Source organism: Acipenser ruthenus, unplaced genomic scaffold (genome assembly GCF_902713425.1).
Source record: "Acipenser ruthenus unplaced genomic scaffold, fAciRut3.2 maternal haplotype, whole genome shotgun sequence".
NCBI lineage: Eukaryota > Metazoa > Chordata > Actinopteri > Acipenseriformes > Acipenseridae > Acipenser > Acipenser ruthenus.
The window spans coordinates 29,350-40,390 of record NW_026708666.1 but is presented as its reverse complement, the minus strand read 5'-3'; the positions used below and the strand labels follow the sequence as shown (position 1 = coordinate 40,390).

Below are 11,041 nucleotides of genomic sequence, written 5' to 3'. Positions count from 1 at the left end.
GTGAGCTGGGGGTGATTCCTCCAAAATTTCCTTTTGTCCTCCACACATTTCAATTGTAAAATGTAATGCCTGCAGCACTTGATATTCCCAGGTGGTCTCCCATCCAAGTACTAATCAAGCCCAACATTGCTTAGCTTCTGAGATCAGACGAGATCAGGCTTATTCAAGGTGGTGTGGCCGCAGGCGATTGCATTTCTGCTTTCATGACTTTTATGTTTAGTGAGCTGGGGGTGATTCCTCCAAAATTTCCTTTTGTCCTCCACACATTTCAATTGTAAAATGTAATGCCTGCAGCACTTGATATTCCCAGGTGGTCTCCCATCCAAGTACTAACCAAGCCCAACATTGCTTAGCTTCTGAGATCAGACGAGATCAGGCTTATTCAAGGTGGTTTGGCCGCAGGCGATTGCATTTCTGCTTTCATGACTTTTATGTTTAGTGAGCTGGGGGTGATTCCTCCAAAATTTCCTTTTGGCCTCCACACATTTCAATTGTAAAATGTAATTACAAAAATGTAATGCCTGCAGCACTTGATATTCCCAGGTGGTCTCCCATCCAAGTACTATCCAAGTACTATCCAAGCCCAACATTGCTTAGCTTCTGAGATCAGGCGAGATCAGGCTTATTCAAGGTGGTGTGGCCGCAGGCGATTGCATTTCTGCTTTCATGACTTTTATGTTTAGGGAGCTGGGGGTGATTCCTCCAAAATTTCCTTTTGTCCTCCACACATTTCAATTGTAAAATGTAATGCCTGCAGCACTTGATATTCCCAGGTGGTCTCCCATCCAAGTACTAACCAAGACCAACATTGCTTAGCTTCTGAGATCAGACGAGATCAGGCTTATTCAAGGTGGTGTGGCCGCAGGCGATTTTATTTCTGCTTTCATGACTTTTATGTTTAGTGAGCTGGGGGTGATTCCTCCAAAATTTCCTTTTGGCCTCCACACATTTCAATTGTAAAATGTAATTACAAAAATGTAATGCCTGCAGCACTTGATATTCCCAGGTGGTCTCCCATCCAAGAACTAACCAACCCCAACATTGCTTAGCTTCTGAGATCAGACGAGATCAGGCTTATTCAAGGTGGTGTGGCCGCAGGCGATTTTATTTCTGCTTTCATGACTTTTATGTTTAGTGAGCTGGGGGTGATTCCTCCAAAATTTCCTTTTGGCCTCCACACATTTCAATTGTAAAATGTAATGCCTGCAGCACTTGATATTCCCAGGTGGTCTCCCATCCAAGTACTAACCAAGCCCAACATTGCTTAGCTTCTGAGACCAGACGAGATCAGGCTTATTCAAGGTGGTGTGGCCGCAGGCGATTGCATTTCTGCTTTCATGACTTTTATGTTTAGTGAGCTGGGGGTGATTCCTCCAAAATTTCCTTTTGTCCTCCACACATTTCAATTGTAAAATGTAATTACAAAAATGTAATGCCTGCAGCACTTGATATTCCCAGGTGGTCTCCCATCCAAGTACTAACCAAGCCCAACATTGCTTAGCTTCTGAGATCAGGCGAGATCAGGCTTATTCAAGGTGGTGTGGCCGCAGGCGATTGCATTTCTGCTTTCATGACTTTTATGTTTAGGGAGCTGGGGGTGATTCCTCCAAAATTTCCTTTTGTCCTCCACACATTTCAATTGTAAAATGTAATGCCTGCAGCACTTGATATTCCCAGGTGGTCTCCCATCCAAGTACTAACCAAGCCCAACATTGCTTAGCTTCTGAGATCAGACGAGATCTGGCTTATTCAAGGAGGTGTGGCCGCAGGCGATTGCATATCTGCTTTCATGACTTTTATGTTTAGTGAGCTGGGGGTGATTCCTCCAAAATTTCCTTTTGTCCTCCACACATTTCAATTGTAAAATGTAATGCCTGCAGCACTTGATATTCCCAGGTGGTCTCCCATCCAAGTACTAACCAAGCCCAACATTGCTTAGCTTCTGAGATCAGGCGAGATCAGGCTTATTCAAGGTGGTGTGGCCGCAGGCGATTGCATTTCTGCTTTCATGACTTTTATGTTTAGGGAGCTGGGTGTGATTCCTCCAAAATTTCCTTTTGGCCTCCACACATTTCAAATGTAAAATGTAATTACAAAAATGTAATGCCTGCAGCACTTGATATTCCCAGGTGGTCTCCCATCCAAGTACTAACCAAGCCCAACATTGCTTAGCTTCTGAGATCAGACGAGATCAGGCTTATTCAAGGTGGTGTGGCCGCAGGCGATTGCATTTCTGCTTTCATGACTTTTATGTTTAGTGAGCTGGGGGTGATTTCTCCAAAATTTCCTTTTGTCCTCCACACATTTCAATTGTAAAATGTAATGCCTGCAGCACTTGATATTCCCAGGTGGTCTCCCATCCAAGTACTAACCAAGCCCAACATTGCTTAGCTTCTGAGATCAGGCTTATTCAAGGTGGTGTGGCCGCAGGCGATTGCATTTCTGCTTTCATGACTTTTATGTTTAGGGAGCTGGGGGTGATTCCTCCAAAATTTCCTTTTGTCCTCCACACATTTCAATTGTAAAATGTAATTACAAAAATGTAATGCCTGCAGCACTTGATATTCCCAGGTGGTCTCCCATTCAAGTACTAACCAAGCCCAACATTGCTTAGCTTCTGAGATCAGGCTTATTCAAGGTGGTGTGACCGCAGGCGATTGCATTTCTGCTTTCATGACTTTTATGTTTAGTGAGCTGGAGGTGATTCCTCCAAAATTTCCTTTTGTCCTCCACACATTTCAATTGTAAAATGTAATGCCTGCAGCACTTGATATTCCCAGGTGGTCTCCCATCCAAGTACTAACCAAGCCCAACATTGCTTAGCTTCTGAGATCAGACGAGATCAGGCTTATTCAAGGTGGTGTGGCCGCAGGCGATTGCATTTCTGCTTTCATGACTTTTATGTTTAGTGAGCTGGGGGTGATTCCTCCAAAATTTCCTTTTGGCCTCCACACATTTCAATTGTAAAATGTAATTACAAAAATGTAATGCCTGCAGCACTTGATATTCCCAGGTGGTCTCCCATCCAAGTACTAACCAAGCCCAACTTTGCTTAGCTTCTGAGATCAGGCTTATTCAAGGTGGTGTGGCCGCAGGCGATTGCATTTCTGCTTTCATGACTTTTATGTTTAGTGAGCTGGGGGTGATTCCTCCAAAATTTCCTTTTGTCCTCCACACATTTCAATTGTAAAATATAATGCCTGCAGCACTTGATATTCCCAGGTGGTCTCCCATCCAAGTACTAACCAAGCCCAACATTGCTTAGCTTCTGAGATCAGACGAGATCAGGCTTATTCAAGGTGGTGTGGCCGCAGGCGATTGCATTTCTGCTTTCATGACTTTTATGTTTAGTGAGCTGGGGGTGATTCCTCCAAAATTTCCTTTTGTCCTCCACACATTTCAATTGTAAAATGTAATGCCTGCAGCACTTGATATTCCCAGGTGGTCTCCCATCCAAGTACTATCCAAGCCCAACATTGCTTAGCTTCTGAGATCAGGCTTATTCAAGGTGGTGTGGCCGCAGGCGATTGCATTTCTGCTTTCATGACTTTTATGTTTAGTGAGCTGGGGGTGATTCCTCCAAAATTTCCTTTTGGCCTCCACACATTTCAATTGTAAAATGTAATTACAAAAATGTAATGCCTGCAGCACTTGATATTCCCAGGTGGTCTCCCATCCAAGTACTAACCAAGCCCAACATTGCTTAGCTTCTGAGATCAGGCTTATTCAAGGTGGTGTGGCCGCAGGCGATTGCATTTCTGCTTTCATGACTTTTATGTTTAGGGAGCTGGGGGTGATTCCTCCAAAATTTCCTTTTGTCCTCCACACATTTCAATTGTAAAATGTAATGCCTGCAGCACTTGATATTCCCAGGTGGTCTCCCATCCAAGTACTAATCAAGCCCAACATTGCTTAGCTTCTGAGATCAGACGAGATCAGGCTTATTCAAGGTAGTGTGGCCGCAGGCGATTGCATTTCTGCTTTCATGACTTTTATGTTTAGGGAGCTGGGGGTGATTCCTCCAAAATTTCCTTTTGTCCTCCACACATTTCAATTGTAAAATGTAATTACAAAAATGTAATGCCTGCAGCACTTGATATTCCCAGGTGGTCTCCCATCCAAGTACTAACCAAGCCCAACATTGCTTAGCTTCTGAGATCAGGCTTATTCAAGGTGGTGTGGCCGCAGGCGATTGCATTTCTGCTTTCATGACTTTTAAGTTTAGTGAGCTGGGGGTGATTCCTCCAAAATTTCCTTTTGTCCACACATTTCAATTGTAAAATGTAATGCCTGCAGCACTTGATATTCCCAGGTGGTCTCCCATCCAAGTACTAATCAAGCCCAACATTGCTTAGCTTCTGAGATCAGGCTTATTCAAGGTGGTGTGGCCGCAGGCGATTGCATTTCTGCTTTCATGACTTTTATGTTTAGTGAGCTGGGGGTGATTCCTCCAAAATTTCCTTTTGTCCTCCACACATTTCAATTGTAAAATGTAATGCCTGCAGCACTTGATATTCCCAGGTGGTCTCCCATCCAAGTACTAATCAAGCCCAACATTGCTTAGCTTCTGAGATCAGACGAGATCAGGCTTATTCAAGGTGGTGTGGCCGCAGGCGATTGCATTTCTGCTTTCATGACTTTTATGTTTAGTGAGCTGGGGGTGATTCCTCCAAAATTTCCTTTTGTCCTCCACACATTTCAATTGTAAAATGTAATTACAAAAATGTAATGCCTGCAGCACTTGATATTCCCAGGTGGTCTCCCATCCAAGTACTAACCAAGCCCAACATTGCTTAGCTTCTGAGATCAGACGAGATCAGGCTTATTCAAGGTGGTGTGGCCGCAGGCAATTGCATTTCTGCTTTCATGACTTTTATGTTTAGTGAGCTGGGGGTGATTCCTCCAAAATTTCCTTTTGTCCCTCCACACATTTCAATTGTAAAATGTAATTACAAAAATGTAATGCCTGCAGCACTTGATATTCCCAGGTGGTCTCCCATCCAAGTACTAACCAAGCCCAACATTGCTTAGCTTCTGAGATCAGGCTTATTCAAGGTGGTGTGGCCGCAGGCGATTGCATTTCTGCTTTCATGACTTTTATGTTTAGTGAGCTGGGGGTGATTCCTCCAAAATTTCCTTTTGGCCTCCACACATTTCAATTGTAAAATGTAATTACAAAAATGTAATGCCTGCAGCACTTGATATTCCCAGGTGGTCTCCCATCCAAGTACTAATCAAGCCCAACATTGCTTAGCTTCTGAGATCAGACGAGATCAGGCTTATTCAAGGTGGTGTGGCCGCAGGCGATTGCATTTCTGCTTTCATGACTTTTATGTTTAGTGAGCTGGGGGTGATTCCTCCAAAATTTCCTTTTGTCCTCCACACATTTCAATTGTAAAATGTAATTACAAAAATGTAATGCCTGCAGCACTTGATATTCCCAGGTGGTCTCCCATCCAAGTACTAACCAAGCCCAACATTGCTTAGCTTCTGAGATCAGACGAGATCAGGCTTATTCAAGGTGGTGTGGCCGCAGGCAATTGCATTTCTGCTTTCATGACTTTTATGTTTAGTGAGCTGGGGGTGATTCCTCCAAAATTTCCTTTTGTCCTCCACACATTTCAATTGTAAAATGTAATTACAAAAATGTAATGCCTGCAGCACTTGATATTCCCAGGTGGTCTCCCATCCAAGTACTAACCAAGCCCAACATTGCTTAGCTTCTGAGATCAGGCTTATTCAAGGTGGTGTGGCCGCAGGCGATTGCATTTCTGCTTTCATGACTTTTATGTTTAGTGAGCTGGGGGTGATTCCTCCAAAATTTCCTTTTGGCCTCCACACATTTCAATTGTAAAATGTAATTACAAAAATGTAATGCCTGCAGCACTTGATATTCCCAGGTGGTCTCCCATCCAAGTACTAACCAAGCCCAACATTGCTTAGCTTCTGAGATCAGATGAAATCAGGCTTATTCAAGGTGGTGTGGCCGCAGGCGATTGCATTTCTGCTTTCATGACTTTTATGTTTAGTGAGCTGGGGGTGATTCCTCCAAAATTTCCTTTTGTCCTCCACACATTTCAATTGTAAAATGTAATGCCTGCAGCACTTGATATTCCCAGGTGGTCTCCCATCCAAGTACTAATCAAGCCCAACATTGCTTAGCTTCTGAGATCAGGCGAGATCAGGCTTATTTAAGGTGGTGTGGCCGCAGGCGATTGCATTTCTGCTTTCATGACTTTTATGTTTAGTGAGCTGGGGGTGATTCCTCCAAAATTTCCTTTTGACCACACATTTCAATTGTAAAATGTAATTACAAAAATGTAATGCCTGCAGCACTTGATATTCCCAGGTGGTCTCCCATCCAAGTACTAACCAAGCCCAACATTGCTTAGCTTCTGAGATCAGGCTTATTCAAGGTGGTGTGGCCGCAGGCGATTGCATTTCTGCTTTCATGACTTTTATGTTTAGTGAGCTGGGGGTGATTCCTCCAAAATTTCCTTTTGGCCTCCACACATTTCAATTGTAAAATGTAATTACAAAAATGTAATGCCTGCAGCACTTGATATTCCCAGGTGGTCTCCCATCCAAGTACTAACCAAGCCCAACATTGCTTAGCTTCTGAGATCAGGCTTATTCAAGGTGGTGTGGCCGCAGGCGATTGCATTTCTGCTTTCATGACTTTTATGTTTAGTGAGCTGGGGGTGATTCCTCCAAAATTTCCTTTTGGCCTCCACACATTTCAATTGTAAAATGTAATTACAAAAATGTAATGCCTGCAGCACTTGATATTCCCAGGTGGTCTCCCATCCAAGTACTAACCAAGCCCAACATTGCTTAGCTTCTGAGATCAGACGAAATCAGGCTTATTCAAGGTGGTGTGGCCGCAGGAGATTGCATTTCTGCTTTCATGACTTTTATGTTTAGTGAGCTGGGGGTGATTCCTCCAAAATTTCCTTTTGTCCTCCACACATTTCAATTGTAAAATGTAATGCCTGCAGCACTTGATATTCCCAGGTGGTCTCCCATCCAAGTACTAACCAAGCCCAACATTGCTTAGCTTCTGAGATCAGACGAGATCAGGCTTATTCAAGGTGGTGTGGCCGCAGGCGATTGCATTTCTGCTTTCATGACTTTTATGTTTAGTGAGCTGGGGGTGATTCCTCCAAAATTTCCTTTTGTCCTCCACACATTTCAATTGTAAAATGTAATGCCTGCAGCACTTGATATTCCCAGGTGGTCTCCCATCCAAGTACTAACCAAGCCCAACATTGCTTAGCTTCTGAGATCAGACGAGATCAGGCTTATTCAAGGTGGTGTGGCCGCAGGCGATTGCATTTCTGCTTTCATGACTTTTATGTTTAGTGAGCTGGGGGTGATTCCTCCAAAATTTCCTTTTGTCCTCCACACATTTCAATTGTAAAATGTAATGCCTGCAGCACTTGATATTCCCAGGTGGTCTCCCATCCAAGTACTAACCAAGCCCAACATTGCTTAGCTTCTGAGATCAGGCGAGATCAGGCTTATTCAAGGTGGTGTGGCCGCAGGCGATTGCTTTTCTGCTTTCATGACTTTTATGTTTAGTGAGCTGGGGGTGATTCCTCCAAAATTTCCTTTTGTCCTCCACACATTTCAATTGTAAAATGTAATGCCTGCAGCACTTGATATTCCCAGGTGGTCTCCCATCCAAGTACTAACCAAGCCCAACATTGCTTAGCTTCTGAGATCAGACGAGATTAGGCTTATTCAAGGTGGTGTGGCCGCAGGCGGTTGCATTTCTGCTTTCATGACTTTTATGTTTAGTGAGCTGGGGGTGATTCCTCCAAAATTTCCTTTTGTCCTCCACACATTTCAATTATAAAATGTAATTACAAAAATGTAATGCCTGCAGCACTTGATATTCCCAGGTGGTCTCCCATCCAAGTACTAACCAAGCCCAACATTGCTTAGCTTCTGAGATCAGGCTTATTCAAGGTGGTGTGGCCACAGGCGATTGCATTTCTGCTTTCATGACTTTTATGTTTAGTGAGCTGGGGGTGATTCCTCCAAAATTTCCTTTTGTCCTCCACACATTTCAATTGTAAAATGTAATTACAAAAATGTAATGCCTGCAGCACTTGATATTCCCAGGTGGTCTCCCATCCAAGTACTAAACAAGCCCAACATTGCTTAGCTTCTGAGATCAGGCTTATTCAAGGTGGTGTGGCCGCAGGCGATTGCATTTCTGCTTTCATGACTTTTATGTTTAGTGAGCTGGGGGTGATTCCTCCAAAATTTCCTTTTGTCCTCCACACATTTCAATTGTAAAATGTAATTACAAAAATGTAATGCCTACAGCACTTGATATTCCCAGGTGGTCTCCCATCCAAGTACTAACCAAGCCCAACATTGCTTAGCTTTTGAGATCAGACGAGATCAGGCTTATTCAAGGTGGTGTGGCCGCAGGCGATTGCATTTCTGCTTTCATGACTTTTATGTTTAGTGAGCTGGGGGTGAGTCCTCCAAAATTTCCTTTTGTCCTCCACACATTTCAATTGTAAAATGTAATTACAAAAATGTAATGCCTGCAGCACTTGATATTCCCAGGTGGTCTCCCATCCAAGTACTAACCAAGCCCAACATTGCTTAGCTTCTGAGATCAGACGAGATCAGGCTTATTCAAGGTGGTGTGGCCGCAGGCGATTGCATTTCTGCTTTCATGACTTTTATGTTTAGTGAGCTGGGGGTGATTCCTCCAAAATTTCCTTTTGTCCTCCACACATTTCAATTGTAAAATGTAATTACAAAAATGTAATGCCTGCAGCACTTGATATTCCCAGGTGGTCTCCCATCCAAGTACTAACCAAGCCCAACATTGCTTAGCTTCTGAGATCAGGCTTATTCAAGGTGGTGTGGCCGCAGGCGATTGCATTTCTGCTTTCCTGACTTTTATGTTTAGTGAGCTGGGGGTGATTCCTCCAAAATTTCCTTTTGTCCTCCACACATTTCAATTGTAAAATGTAATTACAAAAATGTAATGCCTGCAGCACTTGATATTCCCAGGTGGTCTCCCATCCAAGTACTAACCAAGCCCAACATTGCTTAGCTTCTGAGATCAGGCTTATTCAAGGTGGTGTGGCCGCAGGCGATTGCATTTCTGCTTTCATGACTTTTATGTTTAGTGAGCTGGGGGTGATTCCTCCAAAATTTCCTTTTGTCCTCCACACATTTCAATTGTAAAATGTAATTACAAAAATGTAATGCCTGCAGCACTTGATATTCCCAGGTGGTCTCCCATCCAAGTACTAACCAAGCCCAACATTGCTTAGCTTCTGAGATCAGGCGAGATCAGGCTTATTCAAGGTGGTGTGGCCGCAGGCGATTGCATTTCTGCTTTCATGACTTTTATGTTTAGTGAGCGGGGGGTGATTCCTCCAAAATTTCCTTTTGTCCTCCACACATTTCAATTGTAAAATGTAATTACAAAAATGTAATGCCTGCAGCACTTGATATTCCCAGTTGGTCTCCCATCCAAGTACTAACCAAGCCCAACATTGCTTAGCTTCTGAGATCAGACGAGATCAGGCTTATTCAAGGTGGTGTGGCCGCAGGCGATTGCATTTCTGCTTTCATGACTTTTATGTTTAGTGAGCTGGGGGTGATTCCTCCAAAATTTCCTTTTGTCCTCCACACATTTCAATTGTAAAATGTAATTACAAAAATGTAATGCCTGCAGCACTTGATATTCCCAGGTGGTCTCCCATCCAAGTACTAACCAAGCCCAACATTGCTTAGCTTCTGAGATCAGACGAGATCAGGCTTATTCAAGGTGGTGTGGCCGCAGGCGATTGCATTTCTGCTTTCATGACTTTTATGTTTAGTGAGCTGGGGGTGATTCCTCCAAAATTTCCTTTTGTCCTGCACACATTTCAATTGTAAAATGTAATTACAAAAATGTAATGCCTGCAGCACTTGATATTCCCAGGTGGTCTCCCATCCAAGTACTAACCAAGCCCAACATTGCTTAGCTTCTGAGATCAGGTTTATTCAAGGTGGTGTGGCCACAGGCGATTGCATTTTTGCTTTCATGACTTTTATGTTTAGTGAGCTGGGGGTGATTCCTCCAAAATTTCCTTTTGTCCTCCACACATTTCAATTGTAAAATGTAATTACAAAAATGTAATGCCTGCAGCACTTGATATTCCCAGGTGGTCTCCCATCCAAGTACTAACCAAGCCCAACATTGCTTAGCTTCTGAGATCAGACGAGATCAGGCTTATTCAAGGTGGTGTGGCCGCAGGCGATTGCATTTCTGCTTTCATGACTTTTATGTTTAGGGAGCTGGGGGTGATTCCTCCAAAATTTCCTTTTGTCCTCCACACATTTCAATTGTAAAATGTAATGCCTGCAGCACTTGCTATTCCCAGGTGGTCTCCCATCCAAGTACTAACCAAGCCCAACATTGCTTAGCTTCTGAGATCAGACGAGATCAGGCTTATTCAAGGTGGTGTGGCCGCAGGCGATTGCATTTCTGCTTTCATGACTTTTATGTTTAGTGAGCTGGGGGTGATTCCTCCAAAATTTCCTTTTGTCCTCCACACATTTCAATTGTAAAATGTAATGCCTGCAGCACTTGATATTCCCAGGTGGTCTCTCATCCAAGTACTAACCAAGCCCAACATTGTTTAGCTTCTGAGATCAGACGAGATCAGGCTTATTCAAGGTGGTGTGGCCGCAGGCGATTGCATTTCTGCTTTCATGACTTTTATGTTTAGTGAGCTGGGGGTGATTCCTCCAAAATTTCCTTTTGTCCTCCACACATTTCAATTGTAAAATGTAATGCCTGCAGCACTTGATATTCCCAGGTGGTCTCCCATCCAAGTACTAACCAAGCCCAACATTGCTTAGCTTCTGAGATCAGACGAGATCAGGCTTATTCAAGGTGGTGTGGCCGCAGGCGATTGCATTTCTGCTTTCATGACTTTTATGTTTAGTGAGCTGGGGGTGATTCCTCCAAAATTTCCTTTTGTCCTCCACACATTTCAATTGTAAAATGTAATTACAA

The 11,041-nt window shown here is 43.4% G+C and overlaps 31 non-coding genes and 18 pseudogenes across 31 annotated transcripts; all 49 read right to left on the bottom strand.

The window, feature by feature from the left end:
• Positions 1-66: 66 nt before the first annotated feature.
• On the bottom strand, positions 67-185 carry LOC131735087 (5S ribosomal RNA). Its single transcript, XR_009327300.1, has one exon. It is a non-coding gene; the product is annotated as a 5S ribosomal RNA (ribosomal RNA).
• A 100-nt stretch (positions 186-285) lies between these two features.
• On the bottom strand, positions 286-404 carry LOC131735200 (5S ribosomal RNA). Its single transcript, XR_009327347.1, has one exon. It is a non-coding gene; the product is annotated as a 5S ribosomal RNA (ribosomal RNA).
• A 114-nt stretch (positions 405-518) lies between these two features.
• On the bottom strand, positions 519-648 carry LOC131735158 (5S ribosomal RNA; annotated as a pseudogene).
• A 100-nt stretch (positions 649-748) lies between these two features.
• On the bottom strand, positions 749-867 carry LOC131735057 (5S ribosomal RNA). Its single transcript, XR_009327271.1, has one exon. It is a non-coding gene; the product is annotated as a 5S ribosomal RNA (ribosomal RNA).
• A 114-nt stretch (positions 868-981) lies between these two features.
• Positions 982-1,100, bottom strand: LOC131735110 (5S ribosomal RNA; annotated as a pseudogene).
• A 100-nt stretch (positions 1,101-1,200) lies between these two features.
• On the bottom strand, positions 1,201-1,319 carry LOC131735040 (5S ribosomal RNA). Its single transcript, XR_009327254.1, has one exon. It is a non-coding gene; the product is annotated as a 5S ribosomal RNA (ribosomal RNA).
• Positions 1,320-1,433: 114 nt separating this feature from the next.
• Positions 1,434-1,552, bottom strand: LOC131735063 (5S ribosomal RNA). The gene has a single exon (XR_009327277.1). It is a non-coding gene; the product is annotated as a 5S ribosomal RNA (ribosomal RNA).
• Positions 1,553-1,652: 100 nt separating this feature from the next.
• On the bottom strand, positions 1,653-1,771 carry LOC131735072 (5S ribosomal RNA). Its single transcript, XR_009327286.1, has one exon. It is a non-coding gene; the product is annotated as a 5S ribosomal RNA (ribosomal RNA).
• Positions 1,772-1,871: 100 nt separating this feature from the next.
• Positions 1,872-1,990, bottom strand: LOC131735062 (5S ribosomal RNA). Its single transcript, XR_009327276.1, has one exon. It is a non-coding gene; the product is annotated as a 5S ribosomal RNA (ribosomal RNA).
• A 114-nt stretch (positions 1,991-2,104) lies between these two features.
• On the bottom strand, positions 2,105-2,223 carry LOC131735199 (5S ribosomal RNA). The gene has a single exon (XR_009327346.1). It is a non-coding gene; the product is annotated as a 5S ribosomal RNA (ribosomal RNA).
• Positions 2,224-2,323: 100 nt separating this feature from the next.
• LOC131735138 (5S ribosomal RNA) lies at positions 2,324-2,432 on the bottom strand (annotated as a pseudogene).
• A 114-nt stretch (positions 2,433-2,546) lies between these two features.
• LOC131735151 (5S ribosomal RNA) lies at positions 2,547-2,655 on the bottom strand (annotated as a pseudogene).
• Positions 2,656-2,755: 100 nt separating this feature from the next.
• On the bottom strand, positions 2,756-2,874 carry LOC131735198 (5S ribosomal RNA). Its single transcript, XR_009327345.1, has one exon. It is a non-coding gene; the product is annotated as a 5S ribosomal RNA (ribosomal RNA).
• A 114-nt stretch (positions 2,875-2,988) lies between these two features.
• On the bottom strand, positions 2,989-3,097 carry LOC131735117 (5S ribosomal RNA; annotated as a pseudogene).
• A 100-nt stretch (positions 3,098-3,197) lies between these two features.
• LOC131735197 (5S ribosomal RNA) lies at positions 3,198-3,316 on the bottom strand. The gene has a single exon (XR_009327344.1). It is a non-coding gene; the product is annotated as a 5S ribosomal RNA (ribosomal RNA).
• A 100-nt stretch (positions 3,317-3,416) lies between these two features.
• Positions 3,417-3,525, bottom strand: LOC131735141 (5S ribosomal RNA; annotated as a pseudogene).
• Positions 3,526-3,639: 114 nt separating this feature from the next.
• LOC131735136 (5S ribosomal RNA) lies at positions 3,640-3,748 on the bottom strand (annotated as a pseudogene).
• A 100-nt stretch (positions 3,749-3,848) lies between these two features.
• On the bottom strand, positions 3,849-3,967 carry LOC131735205 (5S ribosomal RNA). The gene has a single exon (XR_009327352.1). It is a non-coding gene; the product is annotated as a 5S ribosomal RNA (ribosomal RNA).
• Positions 3,968-4,081: 114 nt separating this feature from the next.
• Positions 4,082-4,190, bottom strand: LOC131735135 (5S ribosomal RNA; annotated as a pseudogene).
• Positions 4,191-4,287: 97 nt separating this feature from the next.
• Positions 4,288-4,396, bottom strand: LOC131735116 (5S ribosomal RNA; annotated as a pseudogene).
• Positions 4,397-4,496: 100 nt separating this feature from the next.
• On the bottom strand, positions 4,497-4,615 carry LOC131735075 (5S ribosomal RNA). The gene has a single exon (XR_009327289.1). It is a non-coding gene; the product is annotated as a 5S ribosomal RNA (ribosomal RNA).
• Positions 4,616-4,729: 114 nt separating this feature from the next.
• Positions 4,730-4,848, bottom strand: LOC131735196 (5S ribosomal RNA). Its single transcript, XR_009327343.1, has one exon. It is a non-coding gene; the product is annotated as a 5S ribosomal RNA (ribosomal RNA).
• A 115-nt stretch (positions 4,849-4,963) lies between these two features.
• LOC131735134 (5S ribosomal RNA) lies at positions 4,964-5,072 on the bottom strand (annotated as a pseudogene).
• A 114-nt stretch (positions 5,073-5,186) lies between these two features.
• LOC131735064 (5S ribosomal RNA) lies at positions 5,187-5,305 on the bottom strand. Its single transcript, XR_009327278.1, has one exon. It is a non-coding gene; the product is annotated as a 5S ribosomal RNA (ribosomal RNA).
• A 114-nt stretch (positions 5,306-5,419) lies between these two features.
• On the bottom strand, positions 5,420-5,538 carry LOC131735195 (5S ribosomal RNA). Its single transcript, XR_009327342.1, has one exon. It is a non-coding gene; the product is annotated as a 5S ribosomal RNA (ribosomal RNA).
• Positions 5,539-5,652: 114 nt separating this feature from the next.
• Positions 5,653-5,761, bottom strand: LOC131735133 (5S ribosomal RNA; annotated as a pseudogene).
• A 114-nt stretch (positions 5,762-5,875) lies between these two features.
• Positions 5,876-5,994, bottom strand: LOC131735030 (5S ribosomal RNA). The gene has a single exon (XR_009327244.1). It is a non-coding gene; the product is annotated as a 5S ribosomal RNA (ribosomal RNA).
• Positions 5,995-6,094: 100 nt separating this feature from the next.
• On the bottom strand, positions 6,095-6,213 carry LOC131735084 (5S ribosomal RNA). The gene has a single exon (XR_009327298.1). It is a non-coding gene; the product is annotated as a 5S ribosomal RNA (ribosomal RNA).
• A 111-nt stretch (positions 6,214-6,324) lies between these two features.
• LOC131735132 (5S ribosomal RNA) lies at positions 6,325-6,433 on the bottom strand (annotated as a pseudogene).
• A 114-nt stretch (positions 6,434-6,547) lies between these two features.
• Positions 6,548-6,656, bottom strand: LOC131735130 (5S ribosomal RNA; annotated as a pseudogene).
• Positions 6,657-6,770: 114 nt separating this feature from the next.
• Positions 6,771-6,889, bottom strand: LOC131735080 (5S ribosomal RNA). Its single transcript, XR_009327294.1, has one exon. It is a non-coding gene; the product is annotated as a 5S ribosomal RNA (ribosomal RNA).
• Positions 6,890-6,989: 100 nt separating this feature from the next.
• LOC131735194 (5S ribosomal RNA) lies at positions 6,990-7,108 on the bottom strand. Its single transcript, XR_009327341.1, has one exon. It is a non-coding gene; the product is annotated as a 5S ribosomal RNA (ribosomal RNA).
• A 100-nt stretch (positions 7,109-7,208) lies between these two features.
• LOC131735193 (5S ribosomal RNA) lies at positions 7,209-7,327 on the bottom strand. Its single transcript, XR_009327340.1, has one exon. It is a non-coding gene; the product is annotated as a 5S ribosomal RNA (ribosomal RNA).
• Positions 7,328-7,427: 100 nt separating this feature from the next.
• Positions 7,428-7,546, bottom strand: LOC131735061 (5S ribosomal RNA). Its single transcript, XR_009327275.1, has one exon. It is a non-coding gene; the product is annotated as a 5S ribosomal RNA (ribosomal RNA).
• Positions 7,547-7,646: 100 nt separating this feature from the next.
• LOC131735078 (5S ribosomal RNA) lies at positions 7,647-7,765 on the bottom strand. Its single transcript, XR_009327292.1, has one exon. It is a non-coding gene; the product is annotated as a 5S ribosomal RNA (ribosomal RNA).
• Positions 7,766-7,879: 114 nt separating this feature from the next.
• On the bottom strand, positions 7,880-7,988 carry LOC131735147 (5S ribosomal RNA; annotated as a pseudogene).
• Positions 7,989-8,102: 114 nt separating this feature from the next.
• On the bottom strand, positions 8,103-8,211 carry LOC131735144 (5S ribosomal RNA; annotated as a pseudogene).
• Positions 8,212-8,325: 114 nt separating this feature from the next.
• Positions 8,326-8,444, bottom strand: LOC131735085 (5S ribosomal RNA). Its single transcript, XR_009327299.1, has one exon. It is a non-coding gene; the product is annotated as a 5S ribosomal RNA (ribosomal RNA).
• Positions 8,445-8,558: 114 nt separating this feature from the next.
• On the bottom strand, positions 8,559-8,677 carry LOC131735192 (5S ribosomal RNA). Its single transcript, XR_009327339.1, has one exon. It is a non-coding gene; the product is annotated as a 5S ribosomal RNA (ribosomal RNA).
• A 114-nt stretch (positions 8,678-8,791) lies between these two features.
• LOC131735129 (5S ribosomal RNA) lies at positions 8,792-8,900 on the bottom strand (annotated as a pseudogene).
• A 114-nt stretch (positions 8,901-9,014) lies between these two features.
• Positions 9,015-9,123, bottom strand: LOC131735128 (5S ribosomal RNA; annotated as a pseudogene).
• Positions 9,124-9,237: 114 nt separating this feature from the next.
• On the bottom strand, positions 9,238-9,356 carry LOC131735060 (5S ribosomal RNA). Its single transcript, XR_009327274.1, has one exon. It is a non-coding gene; the product is annotated as a 5S ribosomal RNA (ribosomal RNA).
• Positions 9,357-9,470: 114 nt separating this feature from the next.
• On the bottom strand, positions 9,471-9,589 carry LOC131735034 (5S ribosomal RNA). Its single transcript, XR_009327248.1, has one exon. It is a non-coding gene; the product is annotated as a 5S ribosomal RNA (ribosomal RNA).
• Positions 9,590-9,703: 114 nt separating this feature from the next.
• On the bottom strand, positions 9,704-9,822 carry LOC131735190 (5S ribosomal RNA). Its single transcript, XR_009327337.1, has one exon. It is a non-coding gene; the product is annotated as a 5S ribosomal RNA (ribosomal RNA).
• Positions 9,823-9,936: 114 nt separating this feature from the next.
• Positions 9,937-10,045, bottom strand: LOC131735118 (5S ribosomal RNA; annotated as a pseudogene).
• A 114-nt stretch (positions 10,046-10,159) lies between these two features.
• LOC131735189 (5S ribosomal RNA) lies at positions 10,160-10,278 on the bottom strand. Its single transcript, XR_009327336.1, has one exon. It is a non-coding gene; the product is annotated as a 5S ribosomal RNA (ribosomal RNA).
• Positions 10,279-10,378: 100 nt separating this feature from the next.
• On the bottom strand, positions 10,379-10,497 carry LOC131735032 (5S ribosomal RNA). The gene has a single exon (XR_009327246.1). It is a non-coding gene; the product is annotated as a 5S ribosomal RNA (ribosomal RNA).
• A 100-nt stretch (positions 10,498-10,597) lies between these two features.
• Positions 10,598-10,716, bottom strand: LOC131735089 (5S ribosomal RNA). The gene has a single exon (XR_009327302.1). It is a non-coding gene; the product is annotated as a 5S ribosomal RNA (ribosomal RNA).
• A 100-nt stretch (positions 10,717-10,816) lies between these two features.
• LOC131735188 (5S ribosomal RNA) lies at positions 10,817-10,935 on the bottom strand. The gene has a single exon (XR_009327335.1). It is a non-coding gene; the product is annotated as a 5S ribosomal RNA (ribosomal RNA).
• Positions 10,936-11,041: the final 106 nt, after the last annotated feature.